General features: G+C 37.4%; 1 protein-coding gene across 1 annotated transcript in view; it reads left to right on the forward strand.

Moving 5' to 3' along the window:
• The first annotated feature begins 2,039 nt into the window (after positions 1 to 2,039).
• LOC121388902 (beta-1,4-galactosyltransferase 4-like) overlaps positions 2,040 to 26,259 on the forward strand; it is a 99,359-nt gene continuing 75,139 nt past the window's right edge. Inside the window, exon 1 of the mRNA XM_041520439.1 lies at positions 2,040 to 2,168. The gene's annotated coding sequence lies outside the window, so the exon portion shown is untranslated. The remainder of the gene's footprint in view (positions 2,169 to 26,259) is intronic.

The raw sequence follows: 26,259 nt of genomic DNA on the forward strand, positions 1-26,259 counted from the left end.
GGGGTGATGATGATGATGGTGGTGTATGTGTGTGTGTGTGATGATGATGATGGTGGTGGTGTATGTGTGTGTGTGTGTATGGGGGGGGGGGGGGGAGTTAAGGGAAAAAGGGTACATGGACCAACTAGTGAAAAGGACAACTCGATGAATTGGGGTTTTTTAATCCAGAAAAAAGAGGAACTTGAATATATATAGGGGAACCGTGTCCCCTGGTCCCCCATGAATTTGCCTCTTGTGTGTCAGGCGCCGATCCAGGATTTTTCTAATAGAGGGGGCCCAAAACCCGTTGTTGTTTTTGAAAATAGAATTTAAAGGTCCTTACCAGATGAACGGGATAAGTTTGTATTTTGTGTGTATTCTGTAATACATATATTGTTGGACCACAAATTGGGGGTGGGGGATGGTGGAGCGGCCGGTCCCCTTAGCCCCCCACCTGAATCTGCGCCTGGCTGTCCTGACGAACACGTCATACGAAAATATGTATTCTGCTTCGAGTCCCAGGATTGTAATAAAGTTCGAAGCAACCTTCCCGCTCTTCGCATAATGGATGTGAGAACAATGCACTTTTTAAACAATTAGTTATCAGTTATTAAATCATTATGAATGATAAAAAAACACATGGCACATTTTAAAACAAGTATGTAATTAGATATAGGTCTACAAGGACATTTACACAGTCATTATTAAGTGGAGTATGAAAAACACGTTTCGTAGATAGACAAACGAAAGGTTATACATGCCTAGTTTAAAGGGACTGTCCTGAGTTTGCAGCCATTGTAATATGTTTCCTACTAGAAGAGCCTTTTTGATGACTAAAAGTACATATCAAATATATGGTCTTGTTTAGAATGCCAGTGTTTGTATATCGAAGTGTTTGCTGTCAACTGGACCTAAACATGTTTGTAGCAGTATTTTATCTTTTTTACTTCGCGCGCGCGCGCGCGCACACACACACACACACGCGCGCGCGCGCACACACACAAACAAACAAACACGCATGCACGCACGTCCGCACACACTCACACACGTACATACTGGCACTGACCCTCCCACACACACGTACACACACGGACACACACACACACACACACACACACACACACACACACACACACACACACGTACATACTGACACTCACCCCACATAAACGTACACATACTCTCTCTCACGCACACACACATAGATAGATAGATCACACACGCACACACACACAAGACAAACTTATTACAAGGTAAAATCCGGTTTGGCTACTACAAACATTGAGATGATAACATACACCGAAACTGATATTCTAGACAAGAAAATATCTTTACTATATACATAATTTTAGTGCTCAAAACGGCTCCGTGTGTCGTATACACAAATGTTACAATGACAGAAAACTCGGGACAGTCGCTTTAAATGATATAGTAACGGCTGGACTAGACTACTTGTACCGCTAAAGAGGTTATCAAGTTTCTGCTCGTCTATTGTGAGAACAATTCGTATAATGCGTGGCCTACTAGCGGTCATAACCTATTCCGACGACCAAAAGAAACTTTACAGACATAATATTTGAATAATTTGATAAATAGTGTTGCTAACTGGAATTTAAAAAAATTAGAAACCACCTTACAAGCACTTTGCATGTATCACAAAGTGCATTGTGACGTTGTTTAACGTTTGAACTTCACGATACCTCCATATCCTACCGTACTATTTGTTGGTCGTCTATAACACAGGGGCGTAGGCTTGCGGGGGGGTGGGGTGGGTCAGAGGTTCGGGGTTCGGACGACCCCCTCCCCCCTCCCCTCTCCCCCCCGCTGAAGCAAATGGTCCGCTTTCGGAACTAAAACATATAGGTTTATGCATATGGAGTTTCTGGTGGTGTAAAAACAAAAAATAGAAAAAGGGTCCACTTGGTTCATATTCGACCCCCCCCCCCCCCACCACCACACACACCCCCATGTCCAGATCACGCTACGCCCCCTGTGACACATTTGTAAGCCTTGTCAAGTTTCTTTTGTACGTCGGTATATGTGAGCTGGCCATTCTAGGAGGAACATAAAACCCGTTCAAGTTAATATTCTATTTTATACAAGGAAAAGGAAGCGATTACCACGTACGACTTGTAACCAGGACGTGTTTTTATGGTTATACATTTTCTGACTGACACAGGACACAAAAGGTAAATTGCTTTGAGATAGCATTAGCTGGACAGTGTTAAAAACAAATTGTATGTGAAAATATATTTCTTGATATTAAATAATATCTAACTGACACCATCCAACATTTTGATAATATTTGTCACTTCCAATTCTGTCCTTCTTAAAAAAAATACAAAAAGTGCTCTTATAAATTAGAAAGGTTTATTTTATTTTATTTTATTTATTTATTTATTTATTTTATTTTATTTTATTTTATTTATTTATTTATTTATTTATTTATTTATTTATTTATTTATTTATTTATTTATTTATTTTATTTATTTATTTATTTTTATAGCTGGAGATAACTATATTACTGTGCCTTGACAGCCGCGTGTTCAGTGGGGATGAAGGTTGGGTTGAATCCCTCCCCCAATAATTCTGAATCAAAAATATTATTGGTAGTAAATCTTAAAGTCGAAAACTCTAGTTTAAACCCGTAAAAAATGGATACTAAGTTTAGTTAAATCTACAAACCTGTAACACATTTGGATAAAGTTACAACAGAGTGAAACAAGAATCTGTGACGTTGACACGGTGAAATACCCTTAACACAGACTAGAACTCGACGCAATAACCGTTTCTTCTCAGACGCACGTGCGTTTTTTTAAAACTACGAAACATGCATTTTGTGATATTAAAAACACAACAGTTGACCAGAAACACTTCGGATGTACGGAAATGGATAATCTAAATAATAAAATATTTTAATTTTATTTTTTATTATTATTTTTTTTTTTATTGTCCCCAGAAATATTTGGCAGTGTCAGGGTTGAGGTGCCCTGAGCTCACTGACGTACACATATTTTAATTATATTTCATATATATATATATATATATATATATATATATATATATATATATATATATATATATATACACACACTGTATATACAGACTATTTACATGTACACAATGTTCATGTTTAAAACATATACTGCATTAAAAAACTCTCATCCACTCACCTACTCACCCCCCCCCCCCCCCCCCACCCACCCACCCACCCACACACACACACACAAATATCCATGTACATCAGTTTTCATACATGTCGGTAATTAGTGTTAATTATTTCTGGGAGCAAGAAAGAAGAGAAAGAAGAGAAAGAAGAAAGGGGAAAAACGAAATATCACAAGTGAAAGAAAAGAATAACTGGTTGCAAATTTTATCTTTTAATGTTTGTTTGTAAGCCAATATGTTAAACTACAGTTGAAACATTTCATGTAAAATTGTCAATAAATAAATTATACCATTTCTTCCAATATGTTTCAAAATATTCGTATTCACAGTTTTTAAGCAGAATACACCTTTGAATTTCTAATTTGTTTTTAATTGTCCGTTGTAATAATCGTAAGTTCAATTTTTGTTTTTGCATTTTTATAGAATAAATATAATATTTTATATTAATAATCATCCAATTTACTACACTGCTGTTTTGTTCATTAGGCAAACCTAAGATAACTATATGTTTATCAAAAGTAATATGTTCACCCATAGTATTTGTTATCCAATTTGCAATAGATTTCCATAGTTGTTTTTTAACAAAATGACAATCATAGAATAAGTGTTCCATTGTCTCTGGCAGCAGATTACAGAAAGTACATTTATTGGTATCTATATAGTGAATAGTATATAAAAAATGGTTAGATGCGAGTGTTCGATGCAATATTCTGTAATGAAACCACCGCAAAGTTGTATCTCTAGTACATTTAAAGGGTATGCTATAAATAATAAAATCTTAGTAATGACTGATTTCAGTTCTCAAAAACGGCTCTAATAGTGAAAAATATGTCTTAGTGTTTAAAAACTAGGGTCTGTCGCTTTAAGGCAGAAATGAATTTTACTTGTGGAATTCAGGAAATTGCATTTCAGGACATCTAGTTTTAAAAAACCCTAGAAACGTTGCTTTACGCCCTCGATCTCAGTCAGCCCCCCCCCCCCCCCCACACCCCCAATGTCTACTTGCTTCTGTCGTGCATGCAATGGTAGGTCTAAAGCACCAGCGCCCTCAATAGTTTAAGAAGTAGCAGGCTACAACAGTGATGATAGCAGGCGGCAAAGCGGGGGGTCTGGGGGCCCTCCCCGAGAAACATGTGAAAAATCGAAGAAATTAAAGAAGAGAAAGCACTTTTTTTTTTACCATCAACGAAAAGTAGGCGGCGGCAAAAGCTGTTTCCTAGGCGGCGATTTGCCGCCGGAGACCGGGTACTTTTGAGGACTCTTTAAAGCACTCGCTTGATGCGCGGTCGATTTGGAATCGATCCCCGTCGGGCTATTTCTTATTCCATACGGTACACAATGACTGGTATATCTAAGGCCGTGGTATGTGCTATCCTGTCTGTGGAATAGTGCATATAAAAGATCCCTTGCTGCTACTAATGGATTTTTTTTCTCTAAGACTATTTGTCAAAATTACCACATCTCTGACATCCAAAGCCGATGATTAATAAATAAATGTGCTCTAGTGGTGTCATTAAACAAAAGAAATTTTAAATTGTTTTCAACAGCCGAAGCCGTTACCATAAAAATGTCAACATTCCTTTAACGTGACGTCAACAATGCTTTGACGTTTTAATATGCTTATTGATGTCAATAAAGCGATAATAGTATTACTACACACATTCGTCTGAATATAATTTAACTTCAGAAATGTGCGAAAAGATCGCTGTTTGACAATTATAATCATATTTAATTTAAATGTGTATAAATATAAAATATCAGGGCATGGATCTAATACTACCTATTAGGCTAATGATGAAATTTAACTACTGTGAGGGTCGTGGTATGTACTACCCTGTCTGTGGGATGGTGCATATAAAAGATCCCTTGCCCGCTAATCGAAAAGAGTAGTCCATGAAGTGGCGACAGCGGGTTTCCTCTCTCAATATCTGTGTGGTCCTCAACCATATGTCCGACGCCATGTAACCGTAAATAAAATGTGTTGAGTGCGTCGTTAAATAAAACATTCCTTCCTGTAACTACTGTGCTGTTCTCTTCCAATATTTCCTGCACACGTTGAGTGGAATTATCAATAGAGGTAAGCTTTTTTTTTTTTCTTTCTTCAATTTTTTTTTTAATCAGGACCAATGGAGTAGGAGGTGAGATGCGTAGGCATTGACTTAGCCAATATTTTAGTGTGTGTGTGTGTGTGTGTGTGTGTGTGTGTGTGTGTGTGCACCCACATAGGGAGAAGGAACCCACACTGTTAATGAGTGGCACTATGAAGCGACAGGTACTTATAAAAGGTGTTGGGAGGCGGGGGAAGGGTGATTGGCGGGTTTTACCCCTATGCCCCCCACCCCCGGCTCCGTCAATACATATTAATAAAGAATACAAGAAATGTTCCCTAGGTTAATTCAGTTCAGTTCACTTCAATTCTGTTTGTTACATCAATTTAAGCATAAGAACTGCTCCCGAAGGACTGCCACCGTGGATCCAAATTCGATCTCTGCCTTAAAGCGAAGTGTTCCAAAACTAATGCATTTATTGTTTTTTTTAGGGGGCAGGTTTACACTGTTCAGCTTAATGTTTCTGTGGGTGGTTACTATACAGATAATACATATTAGATTACTTTTGAATTATGTAGATGCCCCTTTTAAGAGTTGTACCCAGTACATTGAAATGTTTTTGCATCCGTTCCTGCCAGTTATATACAATATTTAAAAAAATTGCAAAATTACCACACACACCACCCCTTCCCCATCGCCTGCACGGTTTCACACTGGATCCGCCACTGCAAACACAATATACTTAAACACCACCTGGGGCGGGACATAGTCCGGTGGTAAAGCGCTCCCTTGATGCGCGGTCGGTTTGGGATCGATCCCCGTCGGTGGGCCCATTGGGCTATTTTTCGTTCCAGCCAGTGCACCACGACTGGTGTATCAAAGGCCGTGGTAATATTAAACAGTTATGATTTAAAACAACTTAATTTAAAGGGCTGTAAAATGTGTTTCTGATCTGTGTTTTTATTTTAGTGCACATATCTGCACAAGATTCCATTGCTTCATACACATTTGTTTGACATTATAGTGTCAAAACATAATTTTCACTCTTCTAACTCGTGTAAACAAAATACGATTTCGAAAATATCATTGAAGCTACTCATTACATGTATAATCCCTTGCTGCATTAGGGAAAATGGAGCGGGTTTTCTCTAGTGACTAGATTTCAAGATTTTTCAAGATTTATTAAACAACACTGAGACGCATTGCAATGTGTAACAAGAGGACATTTTCAATATAGGTAGTACTAAACCAAATAACTTCCGGCTGGGTCAAAGTTCGAGGTGCACCGAACTTTTGATAGAGAAGTGAACACCACAAGTCCTGTGATTGGTTATAAATGTGAGTGTGTTGGTTGTAAAAAATAATAATTTCATCTGGGTAAAAAAAAATTGCAATTTTATTTCATCTAGTACCAATGTGTCAAGTAGCCTTGTGCTTGAAACATGTATGGGGTACCTGTAAAAAAAAGTACTCGAATTTTGTGCGAAACTAGGGTAGTCATAGACGCTACCCGTTATCTCAGAAGCGAGCAGCTTGACCCCCATTTTTTTCTGATTCACTTTAAGTGTAAGGGTTGGTAGTATTTATATCCGTGGCGTTTATGTCGGTTGATACGTTGCAGGTAGGAGTTTTAGCCACATATGTTACTATTGTCGTCTATGGGATTTGATTTGGTAGTATACACCCTCAAATACATAATTAACATACATGACAAGAACAGGCATCAACATAGAAGTATCTATACTTAGCATAGAACACAAGATATGCAATCAAAATAGCTAAAATGTGCGGAGAAACGTTAGTTCACAAGACTAGATCATTTTAAAATAAATATAGCTAGTTTTAAAAAAATATTAAAAAAAATGGTGCATTACATAATGACAGCATACATTTCATTTTTAAAACCCTAAGATTAATTCTATCATATTGTTATATATATTTTCTTCTAATGTTTTCAATATTATAATTTTTACAATTGTATAAATAATGGTATTCATCTCCAATATCAGTATTACAAAGTTTGCATATTCTGTTTTCTCTAGGAACATTTAACCTTCTACCAGTTTCGATTGGTAACGTTAAATTTCACGTACGCAATTTAGTTATCCAGCATCTACGTTTCAGATTTACCAAATGTTTGACATCCATTGGCCGATGATTAATTAATCGATGTGCTCTAGTGGTGTTGTTGTAGTTTGCATTGCTATACGTGTTGTGTAATCCCTTTAATATCCACTGTTTGTACTAACAGATTAGTAAGGAAGAGTCATATAATGTACAGGCGGGACATAGCCCAGTGGTAAAGCATTCGCTTGATGCGCGGTCCGTCTGGGAGCGATCCCCGTCGGTGGGCCCATTGGACTATTTCTCGCTCCAGCCAGTGCACCACGACTGTATAAAATGCCGTGGTATGTGTTATCCTGTCTGTTGGACGGTGCATATAAATGATCCCTTGCTGCTAATCGAAAAGAGTAGCCCATGAAGTGGTGACAGCGGGTTTCCTCTCTCAGTATCTGTGTGGTCCTTAACCATATGTCTGACGCCATATAACCGTAAATAAAATGTGTTGAGTGCGTCGTTAAATAAAACATTTTTAAAAATATAATGTCGATTAGTTCATAAGCCAGACCGTGACATGTAACGAAATAATATATTATGACCTGTGTGGACAAAATCCCATGCTATTTATAAAAAGCCCAATCACAAAAGTCGATATATTGATGTGATAGACATTTCTTAAGAGCAACGTTTTGGTACAGAGCACCCTTCGATATTTTTTTGTACAATGATTTCTGGATACAGAAAAATAAAATCGGCATTAAAGGGACATTCCCGAGTTTGTTGCATTGTAAGATGTTTCCGACCAATAAAATATTTTACGATTAAATTTACATATTAAAAATATATTCTTGTTTAGAATATCACTGTCTGTATATTCAATGTTTGTCTGGTCTTAATATTTGTAAGAAGCCCAAACTGGAATTTGTCTTCAAATAATTTCGTACGTACGAAAAAAAGTAGTTTTTAGGAAATAAATGAAATTTTACCTAGTACAAATATTAGAACGATCAAAAACACGTTTATTATACAGCCACTAATATTTTATGCAGAAAAATATATTTGATATGTAATTACAGTCGTCAAAAAGTCTCTTGTTAGTCGATAACATCTTAACAACTGCAGCAAACTCAGGAATGTCCCTTTAAATCAACATAGATTAACAAACTGACGCGAAACAAACGCACACATAAACACTGTCACACACACACGCACGCACGCACACGCACACGCACACTTTCACACACACACACACACACACACACACACACACACATCATCATCATCATCATCATCATCATCTTGAATGATACAAACCCCTATTATTGCCGATAACCGGGTTAATGGCTATACTATTATCTATTTCAAAAGAAAATTCGCATGAATAAATTGAATGCCGTGTACTTTATCTTCTTAAAGACTGTTTAGTACAGAATGACACAATAGCTTCATAACAGATGTCGCGGCTTTTTTCTTCAATAATTCGCCTACAGTATGTACTTCGCTCCTTTTATAACAATGCACCTAGTGATATTGTGAATGGTATTATTGCCTTTAATACCCTATAGAAATGTGATGTGAGTTAGTCCAAACAATTGTGCGCCTTGGTAACATGTGTGCTGAGATATTGGTAATAACAGGTTTATATGGCGGCCATCTTGAGCAAGTAGTTGCCATTACAATGAACAAACATCATTTGCACAAGGGTAATATGATTTGCACTTTTTAGCGGTATATGTAGTATGTATGGATCTGTTAACTGCCTGCAAAGTAATTACATGTAGCACACCGGTTTGTAGAGAGGTTTAATATCAACATTTTGAGTGGTAATGTATGAATGGTTGCAAAGTTAGGATACATTTTCTTTCCCTTACCCAATAATATTTGACAATAATTTGTCCTCTCTTCAGTATGTTTATGGAGTGATATCCACCAGATGGATACTAATTACAAAAGTCTGTCACATTTATTATTATTATTATTATTATTATTACTATTATTATTTTAATTATAATTTTTTAAATATCTATTCACAGAACCCCTGGTTACATTTGTTATCAGTCCCAACAACAGGGATGAAGCGACAGAGTTACAATACAAAATTATATATTATCATTTTGGTATACAGATCGAAATTTTCATATCACGGCCTTTGTTACACCAGTTGTGTAACACTGGCTGGAACGAGAAATTGCCCACCGACGGGGATCGATCCTAAACCGACCGCGCATCAAGCGAGCGCTTTACCACTGGGCTACGTCCCCCCCCCCCCCGCCGATAGAAAAACGACTGTATATTATGTAGCCTAAGTTCTCATAGCTTATAATTTTGAACTAGACATGTAAATTAATTAAACAAAATTTAACTATACAAAATGGGTTCTGCGAGATATTTATATATCTTCTTATGCATTCATCCACACCCAACCCCCCTACCCCCCCAAAAAAAAACAAACAACAAAAAACACACCAACCCCCCCCCCAAACAAACAAACAAACATACACACACACACACACACACACACACACACACACACACACACACAAATTCCACCAACAAACAAACAAACATCAAACGTACATACATAAACACCCATACGCACACAGACACGCACACAAGTGTTTCATGAAATAATGAAATAAACAAGCTACAGGCGCAGACATCATATAACTTCACAAATAAAGTGTTATTCTTATATACAAACATATGAATTATTTGACTATGACTGACATGGCTGTCTGTCGTAAAATATTAATATACATGTACATAACACCAAAGTAAACAACAGCTACAAATTGCATAATTTGTTCAGCAGTAATTGCCTGACTATGTCTTAAATAGATTATGGTTCATAGCCCATTTAGTTTTGAAATTTGTTGTGTAAACGTTTACTATGATAAATACTTCTTTCTGTTAGATATCTAGATTTCAGAATATGTTTAAAATGTTTCATATTTGGTAAGATATCTGTTACTTTACATTTATAGGTAAAGAATTTTTCAAGTAATAGAAACAGATCACAAATTTCGTCAGTTGTTGTAATATTATTTTCTCTTAGTAGAATTAATTGGACATCGATAGATATAGAGAATAATACATTAGTGGCCGTTAGATACCATTTATTTCACAACGAGTTGTTTTAAAATGTATTTAACGAGCAAAAGCGAGTTTGATACGTTTTTAAACAACGAGTTGGGAGATAAATGGTATCTAACGGACACGAATGTATTATTCTGTTTCTTACATATCCTCAAAAACCAGGTTTTAAGAAAAATTTGACATCTTTTTCGACTAAAAGTTATTTACAGCCGTTGAACTAGTAACTAACTTACGCGTCACAGACGCATGATTGTCAGTTTAACTATACGCCACAGTGTAATCGATTTTCATTGTGTAATTTTTCATTGGATGTATGGCAGTGGTAACCTGGTCATTACCTAGGAGCAGCCAGTCATATGTCTTGAAATTGTTAACAAACGTACGTGTGTAAACAACCATATGTTACCAAAAATAACGCATGGTGTTCTCACCAACGGGTGTGTAAGCAAAATATTGAATATGAGGACAACTATCAAGTAAGAATTGGACAAAAGAATTGCAAAAGGTTTCAACTGGTCACATTAATTTATTAACTACTATAGACTATAAAGCAAACACCATGAGATTTTCCCCGCCCACTTAAATACAATTACTGTTTTGTGCCATGGGGTACATGTAAGTGGAAACACAGATTTGCCACAAAGACAGGCGCGTGTGAATGGGGTTTAGACTGGCGAGTGAAATTACAGTGTGTGTGTGTGTGTGTGTGTGTGTGGTGTGTGTGTGTATGCGTGTGTCTGTCTGTGTGTGTGTCTGTGTGTTTATGTGTGTGTGGTGTGTGTATGTCTGTGTGTGTGAGTGTGTGTGTCTGTGTGAGTGTGTGTGTGTCTCTCTTTGTGTGTGTATGAGTGTATGCGTGTGTTTCTGTGTGTGTCTCTCTATGTGTGTGTGTATGTGTGGCGTGTGTGTGTGTTGTGTATATTGTGTGTGTATGTGTGTGTGTATGTGTGTGTATGAGTGTATGTGTGTGTATGTGTGTGTGTGTGTGTGTGTATGTATTAGTGTATGTGTGTGCGTTTGTGTGTATTTGTGTGTGTCTGTCTGTGTGTATGTGTGGTGTGTGTGTGTATGTGTGTGTATGTGTGTGTATGTGTATGAGTGTATGTGTGTGTGTGTCTGTATATGTATATGTGTGTCTGTGTGTGTGGTGTTTGTGTATGTGTGTGTATGAGTGTATATATATGTGTGTGTATGTCCTTGTGTGTGTGTTTGTGTTTGTGTATGTGTGTGTGTGTGTTTGTGTGTGTATGTGTGTGGTGTGTGTGTATGTGTGTGTGTCTCTCTTTGTGTGTATGTGTGTGTTTGTGTGTGTATGTGTGTGTGTGGTGTGTGTATGTGTGTATGAGTGTATATGTGTGTGTCTGTGTCTGTGTGTATGTCTGTATAACTGTGTGTGTGTCTGTGTGTGTCTGAGTGTATGTGTGTGTATCTGTGTGTGTATGTGTGTGGTGAGTGTATGAGTGTATGTGTCTGTGTCTGTGTGTGTGTGGTGTGTGTATGTGTATATGTGTGTGGTGTGTGGTGTATGAGTGTATGTGTGTATGTGTGTATGTATGTGTGTCTGTGTCTGTGTGTGTGTGTGGTGTGTGTATGTGTGTATGTGTGTGGTGTGTGGCGTATGTGTGTATGAGTGATGCTAACCCGAAAAATATATTTTGAAAAAATCGTTTGGGTTACGATTGAAAACACATTAGTAATGCAAACTGTCTTTTGTATTTTTTTAATACAGTATAATACAATGCAATATAATATAATTTAATTAAGAATTGACGGCATTTTTTGGTTTATGCAAGTATGAACCGAAAAACGATGTGCACACTATATGACTCCGCGTAGGGGTTTTACCAAAAATAGCCAACTATTGTTTTCAATGGACATGTTCACATATGCCCGGATATGAATATGAATACGGATACGGCCACGATATTTTCGACCTCTCCATGTAGCGATTGAAATCATAAACAAAACAAAACAAAACTCTTCAATTAGAACACCTATTGCCGTACGTGTGTTGCCTTTATAATCATAGACATGTGAACACTAAGTCCGATTGTCGGGTCCCATTTCCGAATGCATATGTCGCATTTATAGGATATTTTCATTTCATTTCATTTCAACTTAATTTTCGTGCTTATATCCAATTAAGGTTCAAGCACGCTGTCCTGGGCACACACCTCGGCTATCTGGGCTGTCTATCCAGGCCAGTGGGTTAGTTGTTAGTTGGTTAGTGGTTAGTGAGAAAGAAGAGGTTGTAGTGGCCTTACGCCTACCCACTGAACCCGTAAAAACTCGCTCTGGGTTGGAGCCGGTACCGGGCTGCGAATCCTGTACCTACCAGCCTGTAGTCCGATGGTATAGGATATTAAACGAGCTTCCATTTCGTATCATGTTTATGAGTGAAATTATCTTCAGTTGTCACGAGGCTTAGCGAGTGACAATAAAAATTATTTTACGAGAGACATAAACATGATTCGAAATGGTAGCGAGTTTAATATCCTATTTATTACCCATAATTAATCTTAATTTATGTCATTCAACTCGTTTCGTTGACGTTCCTGTAAGGTTGTAGTGCGCCATTCGATGACGTCATCGTGTGACGTCGAAGTGTTAGTCCCACTTCGCGTTTTAGTGGGACGTATCACTTTGATATGTACCAAGGTATTTTAACCGACTTAACCAACCAACGACCAGAAACTGTACATACAATGTAAATAAAATATTAAATGTTATCATGCACTTATATGTATGTATGGTAGTAGATACAATTTCTTCCACAGCAGACCAAGGTGAGTAATAGTCACTACAACACACCAGACGATTGCCATTAAGAAAACAAGATACAAGTAAGATTAGCTAACCAATTATCTAAGTAACTAGATACTCATAATCTCCTAGGGTGCCTGGGTGGGATTGGGAGGCATACCTATCGATACTCGTGTGAATGTTGTGAATGAATTGTACCTACTACCAAAACGTATCATATGCAAAGCACTAGGCTTTTTTAAACTACACTCATACTATAAGGGAAATCCCCGTCAAATTAGATAGCTAGAATAACTAATAACCCCCCACCTCCTTGCATTCACTATGCAATTCAAGGAGAAGGGGGGGGGATGGGTGGCTTTGGTCAGCCGTTGGAAACATAGAATAAGGACTCAATACAGTAGGAACAACCATAACATAAAATATAGGCAAACACAAACACAGCATGCACTCTCAACATACCATATGGTGCATTGACTAATGCTAACAATGCACCCGTCCATACATAAAACCAAAATAATGGCCCAGCACGTACTCCAATAAAGAGTCGGACAAAAGAAATCGGCTCCGAGTACACCACTGCACTGCACCCAGAAGGGACTGGACAAAAGAATACCCGCTCCTTCCCCCAAACCCAAAATAAAACTTTCCTTGGCGCTGGCAGGACCTTGAGCAAAACGGACGAACCTACTCCACCTCCACAGCAACAGCATCCAACATCAAGCTCTCCATCACCGCCTCTACCTCGTCCAACCCACACAATTGCTCGAGTCTCCCCTGGGTTGTCATGCCACGATCAGAAGAGATCAGGCCCTTTCTAAGGGCCCTATGGGCAACCTAGGGAGACACCCTACAGCACCAAGACGGTCATAATAAAGAGCCACTTTCGGAATACTAAAAGCAAAACCTATTGGCTCTCCTCACTATTTCAATTAGAACGACCATGAAAATTGCGCCAAATTTCCTTCATGTAAACGCGCACCTCTTCCTCTTTGACATAATCCTACGGGACTTTCAAAATTCCATAGCACCAATTACACCCCGCCTGTCACCAACATTGGACTGCTGGTGCTCCCTTGCACTTGTCGGTGCAGGCGTCCCTTCTCTAACCCTCCCCTGACTCGTTCCTGTCCTGGACAGAGGGAACCGGCCAAGGCCGGTCCCTGTGATAAGGATAGGCGTGTGCTACAACAGCTTGCTCTGAATGTGCACGTAAATCTCTTCCTCGTTCTCGTACCATATAAGTAATAAGATCGAATCCGCATCCGTGCATATTGAAACATAGCTTTATTTCTTTATTGCTCGCTCGAATGATTTTGTTATTCGGATTTGGAACCCACAAGCCGAAATAATCTTCTTCTTTTTTTTCATTCAACCCGCACGTCGGATTGTAAGGCAATCTCGCCGCCAGTCGATCGCGCCAGGTATTTTTTTTTTGTGTAGGCCTATACCTATTGTTCGGGAAATACAGTACAGGCCATGGACTGCATCTGTGTCAGAAACCAAACGCTGGCATTTTAACGAATCTGGATTTTAATTAATGTTTTCTTTCAACCAAAGCAAAACAACGGATAGTAGGCTAACTATAAATATTAACGTCACAGTCAGTGGCAGATCCCAGACATTTAGGAGGGTGGATGGGGTGGGGTGGGTGTGTGTGGGTTGGGGTCTTGGGTTTAATGAAGGGCTTTATACCATTATGATTTTTATTAAATAAGTCAGAGATATTGCATAGTACAGAACATTCCAGAGATGTAAAAGGGTGGGAACCCAATCCCTAAAACCGCCAGTATCTCTATCAATATTTTAACACGTGTAACCAGCTATCAATCGATCTATCCTACACCTCAACCGTCAAGGTTGTTGAATGATAAAAACGCAATGAACGCTTCATTGGCAGATCGTGCACGATAAGGCCGAATTACACTTCCTGACTGCTAATCGAAAAAACAGGTGGCCCATTGAAGGCCGGCAGCGGTTTCCTCTGTGGTCCTTAACCATTTACTCGACGCCACATATATGACAGTAAAAAACCCCGCTGTCGCCACATAGGCTACTCTTTTTACGACAGGCAGCAAGGGATCTTTTATTTGCGCTTCCCACAGGCAGGATAGCACAAACCATGGCCTTTGTTGAACCAGTTATGGATCACTGGTCGGTGCAAGTGGTTTACACCTACCCATTGAGCCTTGCGGAGCACTCACTCAGGGTTTGGAGTCGGTATCTCGATTAAAAATCCCATGCCTCGACTGGGATCCGAACCCAGTACCTACCAGCCTGTAGACCGATGGCCTGCCACGACGCCACCGAGGCCGGTTTATATGACAGTAATTAAAATAATGTTGTTTCTTTCTTTCTTTCTTTACGTCCCATCTGTTAATACTAACAGAAATAAGTACTGGTATTGTTTAAACCAATTACAGTTATGCTTAGCTAGTCTAATAGATAGAGCATACTACATGAGTGACCGTTAGATACGGCACCATTTATCTCACAACGAGTTGTTTCGAAACGTATCTAACGAGCGAAAGCGAGTTGGATATTGGATACGTTTTAAAACAACGAGTTGTAAGATAAATTGCATCTAACGGACACGAATGCTGTATTCTGAAACAGTTTTATAATAAATTTAAATGCCTTTTCCAACGAAAACCTATTTATGTGTACTTTGTTTATCTACGTTAAGAAAGATTAATAACTCAACACGGAATTGTCGATTAGGCCACATAAGTGACATGTAATAAAACTAAGACATAACATAATAATACTAAGACAAAAACAAAAGATATAACAATTTAGATATGATTCTTACACAACAATGCAGACATGATTGCTGCGAATGTTATTTCTGGCAAAGTTCTAATGTGTAACTGTGCTAAAAATGTTCCGAAAAGTAAATTCCTTCTAATATTTTGGGGCTGAATGCGCCTGCACATCTTCTAAACCTGCAGTTATAAATGAAAAGCAAGCAGCAAATATGTTCCCCCAAAATTTTACTCCATTCCGAAGTACAACTGTATATATAAGACCTCTAGCAACATTGTAAAAAGTATGTGAGAAGTGATGGGTTTATGCAGGAGGGACTATTGAGTTTTATCTTTATATAAAGTAGAAAAGAAAAAAGATAATCAAAATAAGAACAGAAAATCTAATGTTTATAAATTTATAATGTTGGTAAAATTAATGCCAGGAAAAAATGAAGTGTGTGGGAGACAATTGTTAAAGAACTTTAGAGGGGTGATTATTGTCATCATTACAAAACATAACGCGGGCAGGGTTACACAAAAAGTCAGATCTTACATTATGTAATTGTTGAACGTCTCCATAATTGGACATTTATAAACTTCTTTTGTCATTTTCAAATTATTTTGATGTCTCATCATATTTAAAAAAAATTGTAATAAAAACAAGGGTATTGTGTCCTGTTCTGGACCTCATTTATTCCACCATTTTGCACACGCATCTCCAAAGCTCAGATACTGAATGATATAAGTTGTTAGGCTATTAAATATGTAAACATTATGTACCGGTACTTACATTTCACACTTTTGGTGCAAAAATATATGTATAGTGTATATTTTAGTCCGGTGAATCTTTTTGGGAACCTAGATATTGGATCAAAATTCACTTGATTCTTTCAAATTACAGAGAAACATACAATTTTTATCATTCTCTGATGCATACAAAAAGTAAAATTGTCTCTTTTGTGATATACCACTCATGATGCACTGACTTGAATGAGCCCATCCACGGGGATCGACCCTAGACTGACCGCACATCATACAAGTGCTTTACCACTGGGCTACAGCCAGCCCTAGACATCAGCAGCATTTCATTATTAGATTACAAGACGTAAACTTAATAATAAGTACATTTTAGCATATACTATATTATCATAAACAACGAGATTAAAGGGACATTCCTGAGTTTGATGCATTGTAAGATGTTTCTGACTAATAAAATATTTCTACGATTAAACTTACATATTAAATATATTTTCTGGTTTAGAATATCAGTGTCTGTATATTCAGTGTGTTTCTGGTCGTCTTAATATTTGTAAGAAGCCCAAACTGGATTTTGTTTTCAAATAAGTTTTAGGAAATAAAATAAAAATTAACCTAGTGCAAATATTATAACGATCAGAAACACGTTTAATATACAGCCACTAATATTTTAAACAAGAAAATATATTTAATATGTAAGTTTAATCGTAGAATATTTTATTAGTCGATAATATCTTAAAACACTGAAGGAAACTCAGGAATGTCCCTTTGAAAATAAAATCTTTTCACTGAAATGCAAATATGTTACTGGCGAATATATATTTAGATTGGCGAAAGAAATTGGAGATTGACATACTAGGGGGCGGGACGTAGCCCAGTGGTAAAGCGCTCGCTTGATGCGCGGTCGGTGTGATATCGATCCCCGTCGGTGGGCCCATTGGGCTATTACTCGCTCCAGCCAGTGCACCACGACCGGTATATCAAATGCCGTGGTATGTACTACCCTGTCTGTGGGATGGTACATATAAAAGATCCCTTGCTGCTAATCGGAAAGAGTAGGCCACGAAGTGGCAACAGCGGGTTTCCTCTCTCAATATCTGTGTGGTCCTCAGCCATATGTCTGACGCCATATAACCGTAAATAAAATGTGTTGAGTGCGTCGTTAAATAAAACATGTCTTTCTTTCTAATCATACTAATACTAATTATACAACATTCCAAAACTACATCTACTACACATACTTTTAACTTTTTAAATTTAACTCTTTTCAAAAAAAAATAATTGTGAAGTTATGGTTAAATCGCCATCTTTAATTGGTTATTGCTCATTTGCATAACAAACGTGTCTCATTAAGATAGGTAAACTACACGTCCGGCTGATTGGTTTCTTAGGCTATCAGATTACGACGAACTACCTGTTTCAGTGTGCGACTTATTCCCGTAACCAAGGTTAAATATTGATTGCGTGCGGTTCTTGATTTAATTTCGCTTAACGAGCCTCACAGCTGCGTGTTCAGTAGCGCCATTTCCCACCTGTTTTGTGCGAATCTTTTGAAAAGCCGCAATTCGAAGAGAATTAAGGTAAGCGGTATAATATAGTTATAGTATTGTTTTAGATTAACATTACAAACGTGTTTATATACGTACACATATTCGCATGGGTTGTATATACCAATAATTGGTTTTTAAAAACAATAATAATTACAATTTGGCTAGCGCGACCCCCCCCCCCCCCAGTATGTATACATACTTCCACATATACATGCATACATACGTATATACATAACATACATAGGCACGGCGGAGCGAGGTGGGGGGGTTGGGGGGTGCTCTAGCCCCTCCAATAATTTTGAATGAAAAATATTATTGGTAGTAAATCTTAAGGCAGAGATGCATTTTACTTGTAGAATGCAGGAATTTACGGGGGGAGCATACTCCCTGAAACCCCTAGAAACTGCGTTGCGCCGTCGATCTGTCAGCCAGTATACTTGCTTCCGCCGTGCCTGATACATATATACACCTAACATACATATATACATACACAATAAACACACACATACATACATAATATATACACAGATAAATACATACATACATACATACATACATATATACATACATACACACATACATACACGTACACACACACACACACACACACACACACATACACACACACACACACACACACACACACAAGCTAACAAGCAAAATACAGCACTCGTACGTTGCGAGTACAGTAGTTTAGTTTACAAGGCAATCTAATTAAAATGAGCTCCACTATTACATGTGGATCTAACACCAGCCAGTTGTAGCTCATGTCCACCAATCAAAACCTTACTTGCAGAATCCTGCCAGTGATTTAAAAAATATTTGAAAACATTCCGAATTATCCTGAGGGTATACGACATGTTTCGTGTGAATTACGAATGCCTTAAAACATGTTTTATTTTATAAAATAAATAATTTGTAATGTAAAATTGAAGACTGATAACCCATCCCGTACGTATTGGTATGGTTCGCTGTACTGCGGCCACTAAAATAGACTCGCCCGATTATTTTAGAATTTGTATGCTCCCAAATAACGTTATAAAAGGCGAAGTGTGATTGGACAATATTTAAATTAATATTTACAGACGAAATGTTACCTGGACATTGGGGACTACGCAGTGTTGTTAGTTTTAAATCACTGGCAGGATTCTGCAAGTAAGGTTTTGATTGGTGGACATGAGCTCCAACTGGCTGGTGTTAGATCCACATGTAATAGTGAAGCTAATTTTAATTAGATTGTTTACAATGGTACATTCTTCGACGTGTCACGGCAAAATAAAATGTACCAGGGAGGTATTGGTACCGACATCTCAATGTGTAACCGGGTTAAATATGAATAGTCCAACTACAATAGCTTAATAAGCATGACCAGTAAAAAACCCAAACCCAACTGGGCCGTGGATAAATAGAGAATAATACATGAGTGGCCGTTAGATACCATTTATCTTACAACGAGTTGTTTTAAAATATATCTAAAGAGAAAAAACCTACCCATTGAGCCTTGCGGAGCACTCATTCAGGGTTTGGAGTCGGTATCTGGATTAAAAATCCCATGCCTCGACTGGGATCCGAACCCAGTACCTACCAGCCTGTAGACCGATGGCCTAACCACGACGCCACCGAGGCCGGTCACATTCAGAAGAAACCCGTAATTACACTCGATGCTGACCTCCTTGTGTTGATATAGGACACATATATCATGAACAGTAATCAAAACATCCACAGGAGAAAAGCAAAGAAAAGGTATTCATGGATGCAGGCATCCTGGCTAAAGCAGGGCTCGAGATTAACGGCGGCACCGACTGCAATTGCTGTCGTTGAGATATAAATTGCCGTAGGTAGAGAGCATCGCCGATGGCACTTTTGTGCCGTCGGTAAACCTTCTCAACAATGGCGAAATGTATACACCTGGTGTACATTATCTGCCAATATTTAACATGTTCATATTTAAAAGATGTCTACATATAACAAGATAGCCTTTCAGTCAGGTTTATTTGCTGCAACTGTCACTTTTAAAAATTTGCCATAGGCAGGCTCAAAATTGCCGTCGGTGGACTGTTTCACGCATTGCAATTTTTAGAAAAACTGCTGTGGGAGACAAATTCTTAAGTTCGAGCCCTGCTAAAGTGAAATCACTGGCCCTGTCTCTAATTAAACATTTACAGAGGATGCTACACCATCGTGCTTTCCTTGTGTAACCAGTGTCTTTACCAACATGGCGCTCAACCCTTACACCAAAGAAGATACAGATGGTCCATATATCCAGCTACTGGAAAGAAAGAAAGAAATGTTTTATTTAATGACGAACTCAACACATTTTATTTACGGTTATATGGCGTCAGACATATGGTTAAGGACCACACAGATTTTGAGAGGAAACCCGCTGTCGCCACTACATGGGCTACTCTTCCGATTAACAGCAAGGGATCTTTTATTTGCGCTTCCCACAGGCAGGATAGTACAAACCATGGCCTTTGTTGAACCAGTTATGGATCACTGGTTGGTGCAAGTGGTTTACACCTACCCATTGAGCCTTGCGGAGCACTCACTCAGAGTTTGGAGTCGGTATCTGGATTAAAAATCCCATGCCTCGACTGGGATACAAACCCAGTACCTACCAGCCCGTAGACCGATGGCCTACCACGACGCCACCAAGGCCGGTCCCAGCTACTGGTATGCTTTACAGTTATCATGTCCAGCGACCTAAAAATTGTCAACGAAGCAAGGGGAAGATAATAGAAAGCATTTCATTTTCAACAAGATGCTCGACTGCAGCAGTCGAAACAGGTTGCCCACCAAGCTGAATTATGGCTGACCAGTAAACAGTTAACAAAATGCACCCACTCTAAAGGGGTGGGGATGGACTTCCATCTGTAGCCCCAAAGGCCTGCAGTACTTTAAGTGAGTCTCGATTACAATTGGTCTAAAATATAAGATCACAGCATTACCTGCGGCAATAATTCGGGTATAATCTTTACTTGGGACGTTTGGTGCTAAATAAATGGATTTGTTTAAAATTACACGACCAAACTTCTATTCGTGTGAATCTGTTGGTAATAATAGTACATTAGGTGAAGTGTTCAGTTATATTAATTAATTTATTAAGTGAGATGTGTCTAATTTGTTTTGTTTTTATTTGAAATGTCTTAAGACTGATTAATAATGATGTTATGCAAGGTGTATTCCGGTACTATATTAATTCATATTAGTATTAAACTCGGATAACATTTACATTAATTACACAATGACATTCAAACTTTCAAACTATTTCTCAAGTATTATTCTCTGAAATGTTCAATACAGGGACAGACGCTAGTTTCAGCCCATGAAAATGCACACTAAGTTTAATTCATCTACAAACCTGTAACACATTTGGATAAAGTTACAATCGAGTGAAACATGAGTCTGTGACTTTGAAATGGTGAAATACCCTCTAAAAATAGACTAAACCTCGACTCCACAACTGTTACTTCTCAGACGCTTAAAAATATGAGAAATGCATTTTGTGATATTAAAAACAACATGATGACCAAAAACACTTCGAATGTACGGAAATTCAGAATCATAAAAATGTATTATTCAGAGGCGGATCTAAGGAGGGGGGGGGGGGGAGGGGCCCGGGCCCCCTTTTATTATTTTTTTTAAAGATCCGATCCCCTCCAAATCTCCCTTGGTATTCCACCTCATGTCACTGGTGCCTGTTGAAGCCCAAAATGTCCCAATTGCCAAATGTGTCCCAATTGGGATATCTTGGGCAGATGCCATATACTTTGTTACATTTGCTTAAATCGTTCAAATTGATTTTTGTTTAACCTCTAGACACCTCTAGACCACATTAATTAATTAATCATCGGCTATTGGATGCCAAACAATTGGTAATTCGGACATGAAGTCTTGAGAGGAAACCTGTCACAAAGTTCCATTAGCAGCTACACACTGCTTGGAATGGATTTAGATGGATGGATGGATGGATAGATGGATGGATGCATGCATATTTGTTTGTGTTTGTTCATGGGTGTCTGTATGTGTATCTAGTTATGTAAATGTGTTTGCGTGTGCATATATTTCCCAGTTTTGGCGAAAAATTAATGTTGAATTTCACTTATATTTAATCGTCGTACTTATCTTACAGTCGGCGTATTTCCCACTACTCAACCTAAATGATGATATCTCGGTTCTTCGAAAAACATATATTTTGATCACTGTATATTTGTGTGATATCTCCCTTCCTCATTTTGCTCTCCTCCCTCCCTCCCTCTCACCCCCCTCTCTCTCTCTCTCTCTCTCTCTCTCTCTCTCTCTCTCTCTCTCTCTCTCTCTCTCTCTCTCTCTCTCTGTATATATCGTCAATATCATATATTAGGAATAAAAATTGTACTATTTTATTCCTAATACGCAGTATATGATATTGACGATACCCAAACACAGAAATGTAATAATATCTTTATCATATAATCTCAAGCTTAATACAACGTATCTTTGTAAACTGCATACGCAACTTTAATTCCAGTACGTCATTACTCGGTATTCAAATGGTGTATGAATATGGTGCCTTGTCTTGTTAAAACGAATAACCTTGCATTAAAACAAACTAATACCTGACATTTTTTTTCAGAACGCTGGACAACTTTTAATATAAAGTTGCTCTATTAAGCGTTTTTTATTTATGATTATGAATGAATGAATGAATGTTTAACGACACCCAGCACAAAAATACACATCGGCTATTGGGTGTCACAAATGAAAACATTATTTAGATATATTTATGTAAAACCACAGTGTAAGGAGCTGTGGGTGAAAAGTATAATACAATACATAAAATCAAGGTAAGTATATTTTAAAACTTTGAAATGGTGAAATACCCTCTAAAAATAGACTTAAACTCGACTCCATAACTGTTATTTCTCAGACACACGTGCGTTTTAAAAAAATACGAGAAATGCATTTTGTAATATTAAAAACACCAGGATGACCAAAACCACTTCGAATGTACGGAAATAGATAATCTAACCAATATAATCTAAGTAAAGTACGATTTCAGTTATCAAAAACTGCTCTAATAGTAAAAAATATTCCTTAGTGTTTAAAAACTAGGGTATGTCCCTTTAAAATGTGATATTTTCTAACAGTCTTTCTTGTTTTCATGTTAATGAAATGTGGACTGATCCTAATGGAGGTAACAATTACATGTTTAGCAATTCACTCGTTCATTTCTACAACTTATTTTATTGTTCGATCAAATGGCATTTTATCCAAGTGGAAGTACACCGTTAAGTTTAGTTTCAAGTGTCAGGGGATACGGTAATGTGCTGCACCGGAGTGTACTTAAATGTATTTGATACTTTGGGAATTATAGTTTCGATAATACAAAGTCCATGCTTGTCCAGTGGCGAACAAAATCAGCAAAGCATCTTCAATAATATATACCTCTACGTATTGTAATTCTGAATAGTGTTAATCTATACCGTGACTACAATATATTCTCTATGTTCAAGTAAGTTGTAGCCAACGGAGAGCCAGCATCGGGTTTTCTCTCTAATTATCTCTGGTCCGTAACCATATTTTTGACGCCATAATGTTTTGTGCGTCGTTAAATAAAACATTTCTTTCTTTCTTTGTACATTTTGTTTCTTAAAGACTATCTAAAACACAACGATAAAATAAAGCGAGAAGCTGGTAATGCACAATAGACGTTTGTTTTCCCTCAGTAATATGTCTCTATATTTCGTCCCTTTTATAAAAATCTAGCTAGTAATATTTGTAATTATATATATAATTGCATTCCTTGCCCCTAAAATGTTAGGTTACACCAAAACATTGCGATCCTAGGTGGAACAGGTGCTGGGATATTGGTACTAATAGGATTTTATATGGCGGCCATCTTGAAAATCCAATTTTTAGCCACCATAATCTAATTTGGGCAAGTGGTTTATATTAAAAGTTGAAAATTATGGCAATAGGCAACTTGTGGATGACATTTTATGCTTTTATCTGGAACGTCTACATCATTTTACTTGGCTGCTTAAAAAATATACTAAATACGGTCGCCATTTTAATGACGTCATTTGAGCATGTTCCCCCATAGGAATTCTGGGTAATTTTCAACTGTGAGATAGTCAGGACAAATACTATCAAGAAATACCAAAGTTAGCTGGTAGTACGGTAGTTGCCAGTTGACCCCCAAAACCAGCGTCAATCTGCACGCCTAATTTATAGCATGTAAAGTACCAAGACCCGTGTTACCATATTGATCAAGGAAACTAAACAAATAATATGGTAATGGACAAATTATAAACCGACAGGGTTTATTACTGTAAATCATTATTTAATACTGTTGGTTAAGTAGGCTGTCCCATCTAAAATCACAGAACTGACCAATTGCGTACTGTACTTTTAAAGAAAAGGAAAATATTTCTTGGTTATCGTGGGTGGTCGTTTTTGCTCAAGCGTACTACTGCTAGTATGCATTTTTTCTTTGGACTTTTTTTATTGGCCCAGAAATGTCGATAATGTCAGGATGGGGCTCCGAATCACTATCTTACAGATAATGTTGAACATAAATAATATTAAATATATATAATACAAAAAGAGTATTGTTACAGAAAATATTTTCAGATTTATTGTACATTTTATTGTGAAAGAAGAGAGAAAGGAGAAAGAAAGAGAGATAGATGGAGAGCGAGAGAGAGAGAGAGAAGAGAGAGAGAGAGAGAGAGAGAGAGAGAGAGAGAGAGAGAGAGAGAGAGAGAGAGAGAGAGATGAAGTAAAATGGGACAGCAATACAGTAATAACATTAAAAAGCATACATGCACATACACAAGCATGCAACATAGCTTGATAATAATTGTATAAATGTGATTACTTTCCTATCAGTTGTATTGTAGTTTATTAATGCTCTGAGATAATGTGGGAAGTAGAGATGTTCTATTCAATTACTATATATTACATTTATTGCTGAGTACGAGATGATTAAAAAATAATAATAATAACAAAATATTCGATTAAACATATTCAACTAATGAATGAAACAGTGACCACTTGGTAATAAAATTGCTAAGACTGTTCTTACTAAAATATAAATGTTTTTTAACAGAGTATCTTTGTTTAATTTCTTTTTTAAAATGAATAATATTTAACTTAACATTTTACACTTTACATTTATATATGAAATACTTAGCTAGAAGTAGCAGGAGATCAAAGATAATATTTGTTTTAATGTTGTCTTTAAATCCAAATATGGCTAGTTCGAGAGACAGTTTTAAGTTACATAAGTGATTACAGTAGTTCGATAACCAGTTTAAAAACGAATTCCGAAACGTTTATATACAGTTACATTCCCCCAAAAGATGTTCTATTGTTTCTTTATTTACACTGCAAAAGGTACATGTTTCAGTATCAATCAGTTTTAGCTTGAAGACGAAAATATGTGTCGTTAGTATTCTGCGTAATATACTATATTGGAACCATCTTAATTTTACTTCTTATGTATTCAAATAGAATGAATGAATGAATGAATGAATGAATGTTTAATGACACCCCAGCACGAAAAATACATCGGCTATTGGGTGTCAAACTATGGTAAATGCAACAGTATTCAAATAGATACGTCTGAATATGTTAATGCGTAATAGTATAATGTTGATCCTTTTTCAGTGGAACAAAGTTTTCTTTGGACAAGCGAATCGTCTTAAGGAATGTTTGTGTCTATCTTACTAATTTTAGTTTTTTTTAAAGCCGCACACCCTAGTTCCATCCAGCGAAAATAAATTATAATTTGGTTAAAGGGACATACCCTAGTTTCAACCCGTGAAAATTAACACTAAGTTTAGTTAATCTACAAACCTGTAACACATTTGGATAAAGTTACAATTGAGTGAAACATGAGTCTTTGACTTTGAAATTGTGAAATACCCTCTAAAAATGGACTAAAACTCGACTCCATAACTGTTACTTCTCAGACGCACGTGCGTTTTTAAAACTATGAGAAATGCATTTTGTGATATTAAAAACACCAGGTGACTGAAAACACTTCGAATGTACGGAAATTGATAATCTAAACAATAAAAGCTAAGTAAAGTATGATCTGAGTTA

The sequence above is a fragment of the Gigantopelta aegis genome, chromosome 14, assembly GCF_016097555.1.
Source record: "Gigantopelta aegis isolate Gae_Host chromosome 14, Gae_host_genome, whole genome shotgun sequence".
NCBI lineage: Eukaryota > Metazoa > Mollusca > Gastropoda > Neomphalida > Peltospiridae > Gigantopelta > Gigantopelta aegis.